The 16,543-nt window shown below is 34.0% G+C and overlaps 1 protein-coding gene across 7 annotated transcripts in view; it reads right to left on the bottom strand.

The window, feature by feature from the left end:
• Positions 1-16,543, bottom strand: part of LOC145259169 (uncharacterized) — a 167,533-nt gene that overhangs the window by 137,870 nt on the left and 13,120 nt on the right. The window lies entirely within an intron of this gene.

Raw genomic sequence — 16,543 nt, 5'->3', positions numbered from 1 at the left:
TAACGCCCGCCACAGAAATTTGCTTGGCTTCTCTAACTTCACTGACACAGCTAGTAGCATCATCCATAACTATATATCCCATACCTTGACACAGACAGTAACATTCCCGACCCGTCGCCCAGATCGCCAGGACCAGCAAGCCTCACTTGTGGATCTATTTCTGACAAGAGATCCTGAGGATTGTGTAACGAATGCTGATTGTCCACTTTAGAATGCTGATCATGCTGTGATAATGATAGAATCACTCTAAACTCTCAACCCCCAAGTTGAAGAGCCATTGCTCAAAACGACAACATACTAAAATAATGCTGACTGGGATGCCATTAGCGATTGCATGGAGAAATATCTTTTCTCTTTCTGCAGAATAGTGTGCAAAGGAGACTACTGAATGGTTCAAAGCAGCAATTGAAGCATATGTTCCTGCACGGAAGTTCTATAGCAAACCCAACTCTCCCCAATGGTTTACTTCTACTTGTGCAGCTGCCATTGCTCAGAGGCAACATGCATACTGTAGATTTATCCAGCATAAGTCCTGTACAAACAGACAAAGTATATAGAAGCTAGAAGTAGTTGCAAGAAAGAAGTAGCAACAGCTAAGTGTGAATATACTGAAACCACCAGAAAATGCATTGAAGCGCAGAAATTAGGAACTCATGATTTCTGGAAAATCTACAATAATATCTCTATATAAATAAAATGAACTCATTTTTTCCCCGTCTGATTTTGACATTAATAGGATTAAAAATCAAGATATTTCATGCAAATATAATATGCACAAACGCCAGAACAATATCTGAGGTGTGTTATAGGCTTATTATTTCTCAAATTCCTCGATAATCTTAGATTTCTATACTTTTTCTGCTGAGAAGTCACGGCCAAAATCGGTTAAGATCAATGGAAGTGGTAAAATATTTTCTCTCTAATAAATTCCTCCTCCCCCTGCCACCACTTAACACCGTTTGGGGATCGTTCACAAGGAACAGTTGAGAAGAGAACACCGGTTTGGCTTCGTAGTTCTTTCATGTGAAGTTATTTAAAATCACTAAACTAAGCTGCAGTGCTCTGTGGCGTAGTGGTTAGCGTGCTGGACAATTCACATTATATTTTCACGTTCGCGCCGACCTACCGTAGTCTTTTTTTTATTTTTTTTTTTTTTTTCCTAAACAACTGGAATGGACTTTTCTTGGTGGCCGAACTGTTAACGTTGCAGATGTTTTTTTTTTCACACTTTATTTTCCTACTTTTACTCATGACTCTGGGTTTGATCCTTCCTACTTACCTACCATAACATTTTTTAAAACTCCCCCCCCCCCGTCCCGGAAACAAACACTCGGGCAACGCCGGGTACCCCCGATAGTAGTAAATAATGGGCAATCAATAATTCTCCCACTATCCAACAATCATGAGGTTGTTTGTACAGCAACTGAGAAAGCTAACATGTTTGCCCGTTATTTTCTCTCAAACTCTACCTTGGACCCAGCAAACCATTCCCTTTCTGATTTTCCTCTGTGGACAGAAACCACACCAGATGATCTGAAAATCACCCCTTCTCAAGTACATGATATCATAAAAAACAGACACCTCAAAAGTATGTGGACCTGATCTCATGTTGGCTGTGCTATTAAAAAAAAAAAAAAAAATGCTCCGCTGAGGTTGCTCCAGTTCTCTCTAAACTCTTTAACAAATGTCTTACCGAATCTTGCTTTCCTGACAGCTGAAATATTGCTTCTGTAGTACCAGTTTACAAAATCTCTGGCAAACGAACTGACCCATTAAATTATTGCCCAATTAATCTCCTCCCATTTTTGACAAAATATTTGAGTCTTTAATTAATCAAGCTCTAGTCCACTACCTTACACCTGCTAAACTTCTGTTTGACCAACAATATGGATTTAGGCGTCAGTTCTACTGCAGATATTCTAACTGTAATCTCTGAACATATATACCAAGCATTGAATAAGGCAGGGGAGGGGATGGCAGTAGCCCTATATATATCTAAGGCTTTTGACAGGGTATGATACGATGGTCTTCTCATGAAAATAAAATCTATGGTATTACTGGACGAATACTTGACATAATTAAATCCTTCTTAAATGAGAGAAGAATCCATGTTGTCCTCGATGGGCGTACATCCAAACAATATAATATAAATGCAGGTGTACCTCAGGGATCAATCCTTACCGGATAAAATTTTTTCTGACATGGGTATATTTGCTGATGACATCACGCTCTATAGTAGGCACATGGGGAAAACTAATGAGCACACATCTAAGGCAATGGCGGAAACGCTAGAGGAAGACCTTCACTCTGTAGTGGAATGGGGTCAGAAATGGATGGTAACGTTCAAAGCTGGCAAGACAAAACTCGTTTCCTTTAATAATTACATGAAACCTTACCAACCACCAATATTTATGGCTAAAGATACATTACCTGAAAGTACTTCGTTCAAATTCCTTGGCTTAACGTTCACAGGGAACATGAGTTGGAATAAATACATTGAGATCATTGCCAGGGCTGCTGCAAAGAAAATGGGCTCTATCGTGCTTGAAAGTTACTTACGCCTGAAAGTATCCTGTACCTCTACAAAGCCACCATTTGCCCATGTATGGAGTACTGCTGCACATTTCGGCTGGTGCATCTGCTACTAGTCTCTCGCTCCTGGATAATGTCCTAAAGAGAGTCGGCAACCTGATAGGTCCTGAACTGTTATCTAAGCTTCAGCCCTGTCCTATTGACGAAATGTTGCATCCCTCTACTTGTTTTACAAGTATTTTAATGGTGGATGCTCTGATGAACTACAAGCTCTTGTACCTGCTCGATGAAAATACCCCCGACAAACCTGACAAGCAGCAAAGTATCACTCCTACACAGTAGAGATGCCTAGATGTAAGAAAGCCTTCTACTCTAATAGCTTCTTCCTCAGAACTGCTACACTTTGGAATTCTCTTCCGGTTTCCTGCTTCCATAACTGTACTGACATGCAGAAGTTCAAGTGTAATGTAAACAGACATCTTGCTGCTAAACTCCCTGCATAGTACCCCTAAAACTTAGATCCCTGATAGCAGCCCCCTACATCAAAGTGGCAATGTGCCTTGTTTGGTTAGAAAATGTAATTAAAAAAAAAAAAAACGGTAAAACCAAACAGGGAAACCATGTAAAAAAATAAATTCATTGGACTTAAGGAGTTGGAGTCGGATAAAAAAATTCCGACTCCTTGTACTTTTGGAAATCCGACTAACTCCAGCTAAAACCTCCGACTCCTTCCGACTCAGACTCCGCAACCCTGGTTACTCATGCAAATTTATAGAAACATCTGCTAGATAATTTTAATGGGTTTCTAAATAATAGCATTAGTTCAGCACAGTTTATATTCTGCATACTAAAAAAACCATTAATTAATGAATGTTATAAAACTTTTTCATGCAAAAGAATTCCAAACTATTTCGAAATAAATGTATAAACACTTAGTTTATACAGTTCTTTTATGAAAATGTTTGTGTTTCTTATAATTATGATACTTTTGAACATGAATAAATATTAATTTTAAAAAAATTATACAAAAAAAAACTTCCTGGCAGAAATAATCAACTTAGAACATACTCAATTTGACTTAGGAGATTTTGTTTGTATTCAAATAAAAACTTTTTGTTTTGCGAAAAATTGTAAACTTTAATTTTCTTAGTTAAAAAAGAACTTGATCAATTTATGTGATTTAATTTTGGACATCAAAGATTTTTTGGCATTTTTGTTTTTTTGTAATGAAAACGAATTCTAAATAAGAACAGAATTTTGTAAATCTTCTAAAACTTATGCAAAAATTTCAAAACTATTTGGGAATAACAATTAAAAAACAATTTTAGTTAGAGACTATTTCTACTATGGTTGACTGTATCGTAGAAACAAAACAATATTTTTTCTGATAGGATAATTAAACATTGTAAGTATTAAAACATAAAACATACAATCATAATTTTAATGCACAAAAAGTGTAGAAGGATAGAGTTACCGATCAGTTGGGATACGAAATATTTAAAAAAAAAAAAAAAGAAAAAAAAAAAAGAAAAAAAATACAATATAAGTAATGTTAAAGAATTCTTTTTAACATAAGAAAAATAAAAAGGATGGTTTACATTTTGCATCCCTTACCAAGATTAAGGGCTTCATCTCTAATTGTTTTTCAAATTTCATGGTGAAATTCCTCAGAAGAGTGGTAAGAAACGTTCAAAAAGTACCTTTGTTCTTCACAAAAGTTGCAGAAAACTTCAAATACATCATACAAAATTTTAGAACAATATCATGATATTTTGAAGACTGGAGTGCTTTGGTTTTTAAAATACGACTATTTTAGTTTTTCTTTCTTTTTTTTTTTACACAGGCATCACCACATTATCAAGGCCAAGAGGCCACTCAAGAATAAGGGTTAAAGAGTGTACAGTAGAAATTGGACAATATAGTAATCATTAATAATGAAAATTCGGTAAATTTGATAACTTATATGGAAAGGCTCATCCAGAACTTATTTACGTTGTGCTGATTTCAAGTGCTTTTATGGTTGGTGAGTATTGCTATCTTAATCAGTGCATTAATGATAGTGGAAAATAATCTCAAAATGCTGATTAAGCCCAATATCACAGACTACTCCAAGAAAGTAAGATCAAAGAAGAATAAAAAGTCTTCTCCAGATATACTGCCTCTCGCACATGTAGACAAAAAGGATGAAGAAATCAGTGAGGATGAATATCAAAATCTCTTACATACTTTTGAATTCAGTAGTTCAATATGAATTCAAAAAATATGCATTGCTAAAAAGAATTTGAAACAGAAAGTCACTAGTTATCTTGCATAAACTATAACGAAAATGATTCTAGGCCAAAAATTGTATGTGGATAATTTTGAGAGCAAAGACAAGAAACTGTATTTACCAGATATGTGAGATATAGAAAAAATTTGAAATTGAGATGCATTTTCTAACTTGGGGTGGTGGTGGGTGTACCCCATACCCCCATCCCATACCATTCCCCATGCATGAAATTTAACTAAAATGATCACCTGTATTCAAGTCATTCTATCTATGGAAGATAAATTCTGCACATTTTTTTTTTAAGGGAGACGGGTAATACTTAATAGTAAAAAAAGAAAAAAAGTTGACATACTTTACCACTAAACACTACTAAAACCCCCTTTCTTTAATACTAAATCCAAATATCATCCTCTTAATACTAACCTTAAATCTGAGTAGCAAATCTCCATCAAATAAAACACCTTGTAAAACTACACGATTGCCTAAAAAATAGACCCCTCCCACATACAGAATTTATCTCCCGCAGTAAAAAAAGAAAAAATGGTTAACTGTTCTAAAAACACTAAAGTGGTTAACTAGAAATAGGGGATAATTTTTTGGTAAATTCATATATGAAACTAATTCAATACTCTCAATTATAAAATAATAGCTTAATCACTTAAAAAAGTAAAATCTTTTTATTTTTGAATGGCGTGAATCTATAATACCTTTTTGTTAAACTGAAAGTATCAACTGTTGTTTTAACATTTTTGCTTTTAAACTTGTTAAATTCTATTAAAATTATATTAAAAATAAAATAAATTAGCATTTTATGTAAAAATGTTCAAAGTTTATTTAGTCTGTCAAAAAGTTTGGGTCTTAGAAATAAACAAGAAGAAAAAACATGTTTGTTAACAAGAGAAAGACTCCAAGTGTGTATATGAGGGGAAGAAAATAGGAAGTCATTTTTTGATGAAATCAGTGTTCTATCTTATCGTGAATTGTGTGTAAGTATGGCATAAGGCAAATGAAGACAAACAACATGCAGAATGGAAAAGAGAAAATAAAACTGGAAAAAGAAAGATAAAGTGAGAAGAAAATAACTAAAACTGAATCAAAATGATGAAAAAAATAAGATGAATTCACAAAGTTAGCGATTCAACAACAACAAAAAAATAAGCAGAAATACAAAAAAAAGAAAATATATGAAATAAAAAAGCAGAGAGCTCCCATCCAAAATCAACGCTATCCATTTTCTTCACCATCATTTTGTTTTTTCTCTCACTTTGTGCTTATTTTGTTACCATCTCTTTTCAATAAATCATATTTTTATACAATCTTTTGTGTCACTTATTTCTTCAGCATGTTGCATTTATTGATATCTCCTGAGACCCAAAGTGGGGTTTGTAGATGGATAATCATTGCTTTTAACTTATTTTCATTTAAATCCAAGATATTTTGTCACGCCTAACAAGAGTGTTTCCTTGTGTAATGTGTCAGACAGTGACTATCCATACAAACATGAATAATCATATTTTTTATACATATTCCATAAAAAAGTATTTGTTCAATTTTTAGTAAGATTATTCAGTTTTCTATGTATTTAACAACCAAAACTCAAAAGTGGTTTACAAATGTCTTTTTGGAATTTCAAGCAGTAAGTTAAGCTTAGGTACATAGCAAACTGCCCTCCCCCATCTATTCCAGAAGCACAAACTTGCAAAATCAAAGATTTTGATTTTTTAAAATATAATCTCGAAAAATGATATTTAATTGACAGTATATATAAGTGATAAGACAATTCCAATATTTTCCTGATTCTGATACAATTACCGATTCAGTACTAAATTTCTTGCAAAAATGTTCTCACCAAAAGTGACCCCTCCTTGCAAAAAATGCCCTAGTTGACCCACACAGAATTTAGCTTTTTGGACAATTTTTACATTTTTTTCATCTGAGAGATTTATTCTGTGCTGGTCAACTGGGCCATTTTTGCAAGGGGAGGTCATTTTTTGTGTTGACATTTTTGCAGGTCATATGCCTAGCAATCTCAATGTATGTTTAAAAACCTTATTTCAACCCATCATGATGACATAAGTTGTCATGGCCATACCATATTTTTTTTTTTACCTCCTTTTCCTCTTTCGCGCTTGCCTACTGCGGCTAATTTTTTTTTTTTTTTTGTGCTCACACAGACACACGTTGCTATTTTGATTGAAACAGAAGTTCTTTTTGTTTCTGAGGGTTGCTTAATAGCCTTAGTATACTACCTCTTTCCACACGGGCAAAGCCAGGTACCCCTGCTAGTAGTAAATAAAGGAAAGTCATCTGTATGTTTGCATGTGTGTTTTTAGGGCTGCTAAAAACTTTTGTCAGTTGCATCCAACCGGGTCTAAACAGGTGCTATCTAAAAGAACAATACCTCGGATGCATAATATGTGAAAATTAGAAAAAAAAACAAATTACTTGATAGTTAACTGAACCACTTTTTAAAAGGGGAGTCTGTTTTCACATTGCGCTTTTTTTTCTTTTTGCAAGTAACACACATGTATCAAACTAAAACGATGTTTAAATGTTTATTTTGCAATGTTATGACATAAGCACTCGTGGCCATGTGGGCAAAAGCTTTTCCCCCTGTAACTTTTTGCCTACTTCCCCTCTTTCGCATTTCATGATCGAACTTGGCTGTCGTGGCTCATTTTTTTTTTGTTTGTAACACGGGAACTTCCTGCTATTTTGATTAAAAGAAAAGTTGTTTTGATTCATTTATTTTTTATTCTATTTGGGGGGGGGGAGAATTTTTTTTCAACACATGGGCAACAAAAAGTGCTCAATATCTGGAGAATAGTTTCTTTTCGTATCCCTTCTGCCAAAATATTTGGTGGAGAGGTTGTCACATAGTACTTCTTTTGTTGAGCAATTACATTTTTCTATTTTTATCCATTTTGTTATTTTTTTTAAATTGTTGTGGGTGTAACGATGGAGTTGACTATAATAATGAAAAACTGCTCAATATCCTTAGTATAGCAGGTGTGTCCAAACGGAACTTTATGTCAACTATCTATGCTAGTATCTAATAAAAACATTTTACCAACGATGATATAGACAAGGTGCGTACACTATTAGAGAACATATTTTAATATTTAATAAAAACAAATATAACAAAAGACAATATAGACGACTTATATAAGAATTAGAGTGTTTCTTCACTATAGCATCCAGATGGAAAACCAAACTCTTAACGTATGGAAAAGTTAAAAAATTACGTAAAATCGAGTAGTTTCATTTTTAAATTAGAAATAAGGTACTTGTACAGCACTCTACCCAAGAAATAAGGTACTTGTAGAGTATAGTATGGCAAAGAGACAAGAAATCATACCTGTAACATACATTAAAATCGAAAATCATGTTATATATTCGAGTAGTATAACGTTTGAACAAAAAATAAGATGTTTCTCACTGTAGCACCTAGATAAAAATACAAAAAACTTACTCGTGATTTACAGAAAAGTCAGCACAGCAGAAAATTATGTAAAAATCAAATAGTTTCGTTTCTATATTAGAAATAAGGTACTTATATAGCATAGTACCATATAAAAAACAAAGAAAGTCTTAACTGTGACATACATAAAATTAAAACTGAAAACATGTAATATACTTGAGTAGTACAACTTGTACAGTATAGTACTCAGATGAAAAAACAAAAAATATTATGTGTGACATACTAAAACTGTTCTTTCTTTGTCATATTCTAAAAATCACATACAAGTATCAAATATTTTTTATGCTTGTCATATACCAAAAATCACGAAAACTGTTCTGTATTTAGGCAGCATTAGGAAAAGTAGTGTCTGTGTTTTGTCACAAAACAAATCTCTCAAGCATTATTAATTACTTTATTTCGTATGTATTTTTAAGGAGGGGGTATATAGACTCAATCCAGAAATGGTTGAAGCAGTTTATGCTCTGAAAATTACTTCGTTTCATATATATTTTTAAAAGGGGAAGGGATATAGTCAGTACCAGAAATGACCAAAGCCGTTTACAATCTGAAAATTCTTTCATTTCATATATATTTTTAATATGAGGGGGGGGGGTTATATGTAGTTGGTCCTGAAAATGGCTAAAGCAATTTAGGTCTCAAAATTAATTTATTACACATATATTTCTAAAACGGGAGGAGGGGATATATACTTGTAAAAAAAAAAATGTTTTTAATTTTTCCTAATTTTCAATCCTAAAAATGGCTGAAGTAGTTTACGGCCTCAAAATGACTTAATTTCATATATATTTTTTAATATATTTTAAATAAAGCAATTTTCAGATTGGACTGCTTCAGCCGCTTCCGAGACCAACTGCATATAGCCCACCCAAACTTAAAAATATATATGAAATAAAGTTATTTTGACATTGAAAACTGCTTCAGTCATTTCCGGGATCAGCTCCATGTACCCCCCCCCCCATCTTAATAATATATCTGAAATAAAGTAATTTTGAGATCATAAACTGCTGGAGCCATTTCCGGGACTGACTCTATATACCCCTCCTTTTAAATCTATATATTATAAAAGTGAAAGTGTGTGTGTGTGTGTGTGTGTGTGTGTGTGTGTGTGTGTGTGTGTGTGTGTGTGTGTGTGTACACTTCCCTACCAAATAACTCTGTAAATTTTCGGTCTACTCGGTTTATTTTATATATATTTTTAGAGAGAGAGATATTATGGAGTCAGTTCTGGAAACGGCTGAAACAGTTTACATTCTGAAAATTAAGTTATTTTATATATACTTTTACAGTCCCAGAAAAGACTGAAACAGTTTACGATCTGAAAATTACTTTATTTCATTTATATATATACGAAAATGTATAAAAAAGAATACGAAAAGTATAAAAGCTTATAACTTTTATTTATTCGTTTTCTATTGGTGACGTGCAGGAATACAAAACAATATTATGAAAAAAAAAATTAAAGACATTTTTTTTTACAAGTATATAATTTGACAAATCCTTCAGTTTTCAGTGTAGTGAAAGTGATGAGCATACATGGGGAAAAGGAGAAAGGAAAAGGGAGGAGGAGGTATAGCCAATGAGAAGGTGTCATGCCAGTTTTAAATGCACATATACACATGCACACGGCACATATACACATAAAAGAAAAATTAAAAATTAAACAGTAAATAAAAATGAAGAAACGTGCCTTTAACAGTCCAATATTTTGAATTCCAACAATATTATTTATTCCAAGAGAAAACAAGAATTCAAAGGATATAAGACGTTATGAGGGGAAACGCTATGAATTCATCTGTAAATCAACGGCTATTTCTCGTTCAAAAAAAAAGAACGAAAAACGTGGTTTCCAAATTTAACTGTTTTAAGACAGAAACGAAACGCTCCTTTTTATTTATTTATATATTAATATGTACATACATATACAAACAAATACTCACATGTACAAATATATACACATATACACGCATAAACGCATGCATATATATATATATATATATATATATATATATGATGAAAATAATGGAAATAGTATTCCGACAAAATAGAGAAATAAAAAGGAACAAACCGTATTATGTGTTCATCGTTTCGTCTTTATACAAGACTTATACTTAAAGACGAAACGTTGATGAACACAATACGGTTTGTTCCTTTTTATTTATATATATATATATATATATATATATATATATAAATGCACTAACAAATACACATACATAAATGTTAGCGCATATACTTACACGTAGAAACAGCTATACATATATACACAAGTCTACATAAGCGAATGTAGGGAGAGATAGGGATGGAAAAAAAGGTGTGCGAGAAATATATATATATATATACACACATACACACACACATATGGTAATATGAAGAAAATTAACACAAAGAAAATGTGTTTTGAAAAACCCACATATACATGCACACATATTTACATATATCCACATATGCATACATATACACATACAGACGATACACATACACTTGTATAAATGCATATATGCATACATAATACGCACACACACACACACACACATAAACCAATATGTACGAGAATATAAAGAAGGAAAAAAATTTTAGGGAAAATGTGAAGATTTCGGAAAAATAAAAAGTTTACCCCATCTCACCGTGCATTTCAGTCCTCAGGAAAATGTTTATGGAAAATCTTTGTTGTTATAGAAATTGTAGTCATTGAGTAATCCCAGGTTTTTGTTAAGGCCTGAAGTGTGCGTGTTGAGTTTTAGAATTAGTTTTTTTTTCATAATTTCGTCTCTGATGTTGTGTAATAAAATTGGATGCTATGAGGATGTATCTGATGTTGACTATTGTGTGGTTAGGTAAATTATAGTGGATAGCTACTGGATGCTGTGTCTCTAATGGTATGTTTGTGGTTGTTAAGGTGTAGGCGGAATTCCAGGCCTGTTTCCCCCACGTAATTGCCTTTTGTGCATATATATATGGAAGAGAGGAGGGGGATATATAGAGTCAGTCCCAGAAATGGCTAAAGCAGTTTACAATCTGAAAAATACTTCATTTCATATATATCTCCAAGACCTTTTCTGTTTAATTTCTCTTCATATTATTCTAAAAGCGTATGGAGGGAAGACAATTACCTGTATTCAAGAATGTCATTGTTTTCTTCTATTTGACATTGCCCATAAACAATAAATATGAGAATGCAATATTACACTTGAAAAAGTATTACACTTTTTCAGCCCAGTGATAGAGAGATGAAGGAGTTAGGTGAAAGATACTAAAAGATTTACAGATAAAGATGGTCAAAAGAGGAGAAGAAAAGAGAGAAACAAAAATACGGCTCGAGGGAGAGATTAAAAATTTCAATATAAAGATATTACACATAATTTCTATTTGAATTTATATGACTCCTGCTAGTCCATTATATAAACGAAAGATGTGTATGTCTGCTAAAAACTTTTGTCAGTCACATCTGAATGGGTCAAAACTGGTACCATCTGAAAGTGCAATGCTTCAGATGCATATGTGAAAATTAGAAAAAAAAGATTAATTTTGTGGTGGTCAACTGGAGCACTTTTTGGAAGAGGGAGGTCTGATTTTTGCATCTCTTTTCACAAGTCATGCATGCATATAAAACTAAAACTATATTTAAACGCTTATTTTGCAACGTCATGATGTCATAAGCACTCGTGGCTGTGTGGGCAAACTCTTCCCCCCCCCTCCCGTAACTTTTTGCCTTCTTCCCCTTTTTCGCATTTCATGTTAGAGCCCAGCCACCGCATCTCATTTTTTCTTTTTGGTCGCATAGGCACTCCTTCCTGCTATTTTGATTGAAAGAAAAGTTGTTTTTATTCATTTGTTTTGGTTTTGGGGGAGGGCAATGCATGGGCAGCATGTGCTCTGCTCAATATCCAGAGAATAGCTTCTCTTCATATCCCTTCTACCGAAATGTCTGGTGGGGAGGTTGTCACATACTTCTTTTTTTGGGCGATTACATTTTCATGTCTTTATCCATTCTTTTATTTTTGAAATTGTTGTGGGGGTAACGATAGAGTTTACGTATAATAATAAAAAACTGTTCAATATCCTTAGTATAACAGGCGTGTCCAAACAGAACTTCATGTCGCCCTGAGAAACGCCGAGTATCCATGCTAGTTATATATATATATATACACACACACAAGTCTTTGACAGATTGTAGATATCCACGAAGGGGTGCCGTGTGAAATTTTTGTGGCAGGAGGTGTACAATCTCCAACCACACCTTTCCCGAGTCAACATTGTTAAATACCAATGGCAAATGAAGTGTATGTACAGGACGACTGGAAACAAATGCTGAGATAAGCAGAGAGCATATACAACACCTAGAATTCCCAATGGTCATTCATTTGGTACTAACCAGGCTCAACGTTGCTTAACTTCGGTGATCTGATGAGAACCGGTGTGTCAACGCAATTATGCCGTATATTGTATATATATATATTATTTTTAAAATATAATCTCGCTAGATTCAGCCACTCTGATGAGTCGTGGACGACAAAACAGAAACACGTGTCAGTGGATAATTATATTTTTAATATGATATATATACCGCTCCCCATGTGGGGGTACCAAATTGGTTAAGGGGAAAATTGTTCCCAGCTCGCATTTAGGTAAGAATGCACTTTCGTAAATGATTGGTTCATTCAAGACATATCGCAAAAACAGAGGCAAATAATATATATATATATATATATCTATCTATCTATATCTATCTATATATCTATAAAAACAGAGATGTGTGTGCCACAGACGATTTCTGATTGGTTAATCCAATAATCACATCTCCTAAAAAACTATGGTTCCTACGCTCTTAAATTTACCATAAAATATTAAGGCCTTATTTATTGTCCATCTTGGAAGGGTTTATTTTTTTCCTAACTTGCCATTTACAAATTACAAAATTATGAAACTTACACCAGCAATCACAATCCAACCTCCGATACCACGTCCGCCATTCTGGCGCTAGCCGCACACACGTACACACAACACGAAAACAAACGCTGTCCTCCAAAGGACAGATTATTAGTACTACTACTACTACTACCCAGCACACACGCACACATTCACTACCGTCCTCTTTAAAAATGTTCTTTTGAAGAGACGATTTTTTTAAGCTGTTGACACACATGTTTTAAAAATCTAGCAAAAATTAATTTTCCTGAAATTTTTCAATATTTAAAAATAAATTATGCCGGCTGATAAAATTTTAAAACTTTTTTTTAAAGCTAGAAAGATAAAATTTAAAAATACTTATTTTTATATATATATACATATATATGAAACTAAACTAAAAAAAAAAAAAACGCGCGTTCACTCGTGGTCAGTTCATTTCGGGTTTGTATTACTGTACACAGATTCGAAAAAGTTGTCAAAAAATAAATATATAACAAATAAATGTTATCAAAGGCAAGATAAGTTACTTTTCTACCAAACTGGATATATTTTTCGTGTTTTTATTCAATGTAACATGTTTATTCAGCTCGAAAACCATACAGTGTTTACCGATGTATTGGAAAATTCAAGATGGCGCCTCACTCCCTCTTTAACACGGTAAGTATGGGAAAAGGTGTTATAAATAAAAAACTATACAAAATACTATTAAAAGCCCACCAAATATATGTCAACCTATGTCACGGTAACATATATTGAGCGAGTTTTTAACAGTATTTTATCCAGTTTTTTATTTATAACACCTTTTCCCAAACTTACCGTGTTAAAGAGGGAGTCAGACGCCATCTTGAATTTTCCAATACATCGGTAAACACTGTATGCTTTTCGAGCTGAATAAACATGTTACATTGAATAAAAATACGAAAAGTATATCCAGTTTGGTAGAAAAGTAACTTATCTTGCCTTTGATAACATTTATTTGTTATATATTTGTTTTTTGACAACTTTTTCGAATCTATGTGTACAGTAATACAAACCCATTAAAAATATTGTTTTTGATTTTGAAACATATTGTGGTTCATTTGTATTTAAAAATATTGTGGTTCATTTTGATTAAAAAAAATATTGTTTATTTCGATTAAAAAACATTCATTTTGATTAAAAAAATAGTTTAATTTTAATATTTGTTTATTGTCTTAACTCATATCAAATGTTTTGCTTGTGTTCTGCTTCAAATATTCATAATCTTACATGCATAATTTTCATTTAATTATATTAAATAAACTTCAAGTTTACTACAAATCAAATCGTGTTCCTTCACTTTTTTAAAATGTAATTTATAAGTAATTAAAGAACGCATTCTAAAGCTCCCAGAATGACATCCTCTCAATAGTATATGAACATCAAGAGACAAGAGCCAGCAGAACAACATCAGTCACCCAGCTGGCCAAACATTTTGGTCAGAGTTGTCTCTCAGATGAGGACGAAACACCAAACAAGTGTGCCACAGAAATAGCAAGAAAGAGCCGGCAGAAATATACCGAGACCTTTCAACAGATGAACCTTAAAGAATGGGAACAACATCAGCGTGCAAAGTATTTTCTGGGGGAACTTTCTCGGGAATACATAGATAAAGAAGGTTCTTTGGACTGGCTCAAAAGAGGATCCCTCCACCATGATCAGGAAAGGATCATAATGGCTACCCAAGACCAGGGATTGATGACCAATGCATTCAAGAAGATGGCAGGGATCAGCAATGACAATAAATGCAGATTCTGCCACACAGAATTGGAAAGTGTTGGTCATCTGATATCAAGTTGCAAAGTTCTTCTAGGGGACGGCTACTATACAGCGAGACATGATGGAGTATGCAAGTACCTCCACTGGATCATCTGTAAAAAATTAAACATCCAGTGTAGCAGCAAGTCCTGGGAACATCAACCTGAAAAAACAGTTGGAAATGATTTATATACCATACATTACGACCATGTAAGCCCTACAGCCACCTACCTTGAAAATGCTGCTGTGAAACCTGACATAGTTATATGGAATAAGTCAGAGAGAGTTGCAACCTTGATTGAAGTGAGTGTTCCTAATGATGGCGGTCTTAAAAGAGCTGAAAGAGAGAAACAGACCAAATACCAAGGTCTCATGTATGATATGAAAAGAAACTGGAACCTAAAGGGGATATCGATCATACCAGTTATCATAGGTGCCACAGGACTTATGAAGAAGAACCTGAAGTCCTACCTAACTAATATTCCTGGTGAACCAAGTGCAAAAGAGATTCAGACAATTGCACTTAAGGGAACAGCGAGGATACTAAAAAGAGCTCTCGGTTGGTTTCAATAAAAAAGCGGGGCAATGTTGGCAGCTGGTTTGGCTGCCCCATACCCGGCATTACAATCTTCAAAGGAAGAAAAATAAAAAAATCTTTAAAATCTATAATACAACGAAATATTCAATTGCTTATAATACTTAAACAAACTTGTGTTTTTTTAATTATTTTTTTTATTATTAATATTAGATGAGTTTCAGTATAAATCATCGTGTTCTTTATTTCAATCCAATTTTGAAGTTTTGTAACGCTGTCTGTAAAAATTACTGTTCATTATTGACAGTCTAAGAGTTCCACATATCTTGCTTGTTGGGACCTCGGCGATGACGTCATTTTTTCAGCTGGCCGGCCATCTTTATAACGAAGGCCACGCCTCCATCCCCCCACCAAAAGGGGAAGCCGGGCATTTTCTTACCCGAAAGGGGGGAGCTTGGCAGTTTCTCCCCCCAAAGGAGGGAGCCGGTGTTCCCCCCCAAGGGTGGGGGGGGGAAGAGGCCAGGAGGAGGTGACTTTTTTCTTGGGGGGGGGGGAGAGGCCTCCAGGCACCCTCCTCCCTGAAGGTGGAGTTGGGGATTATCTCTCCCTGAAGGGGGGAGGCCGGCACCAAGCATGTAAATCCAGAGGGGTGACTTTTTTTGTTATCCCTCGGAGTGGGAAGGGGGCCCGATCACCCAGGCAACGCCGGGTAACCTCTGCTAGTATATATATATATATATATATATATATATATATATATATATTCAACTTTTTCGACCATTTCCAGTTTGTTCTTTAAATCGCAATAGGAACCATTCAGGTCGATAAGGGCCTTTCTCTATACAAGCACCTTTGTAATAACTACAAATTATATAATAGGGTGCCAGGATCATTTTTCGTTTATTTTTATTCTATCTCAACAAAATAACGCAACTCATACACAGCTGATCTCTACAGGGTTCACAACTGCAAAGCAGAAATCACTGAAGTGTCAACAAAAAACCATACTTATCGTGCTGAAATGTTATAAATCTATTCT

The sequence above is a fragment of the Euprymna scolopes genome, chromosome 34 (genome assembly GCF_053919585.1).
Source record: "Euprymna scolopes isolate OS-2025 chromosome 34, ASM5391958v1, whole genome shotgun sequence".
NCBI lineage: Eukaryota > Metazoa > Mollusca > Cephalopoda > Sepiida > Sepiolidae > Euprymna > Euprymna scolopes.
Note: the sequence above shows the minus strand (reverse complement) of the source record. Positions and strands in the feature narration are given on the sequence as shown.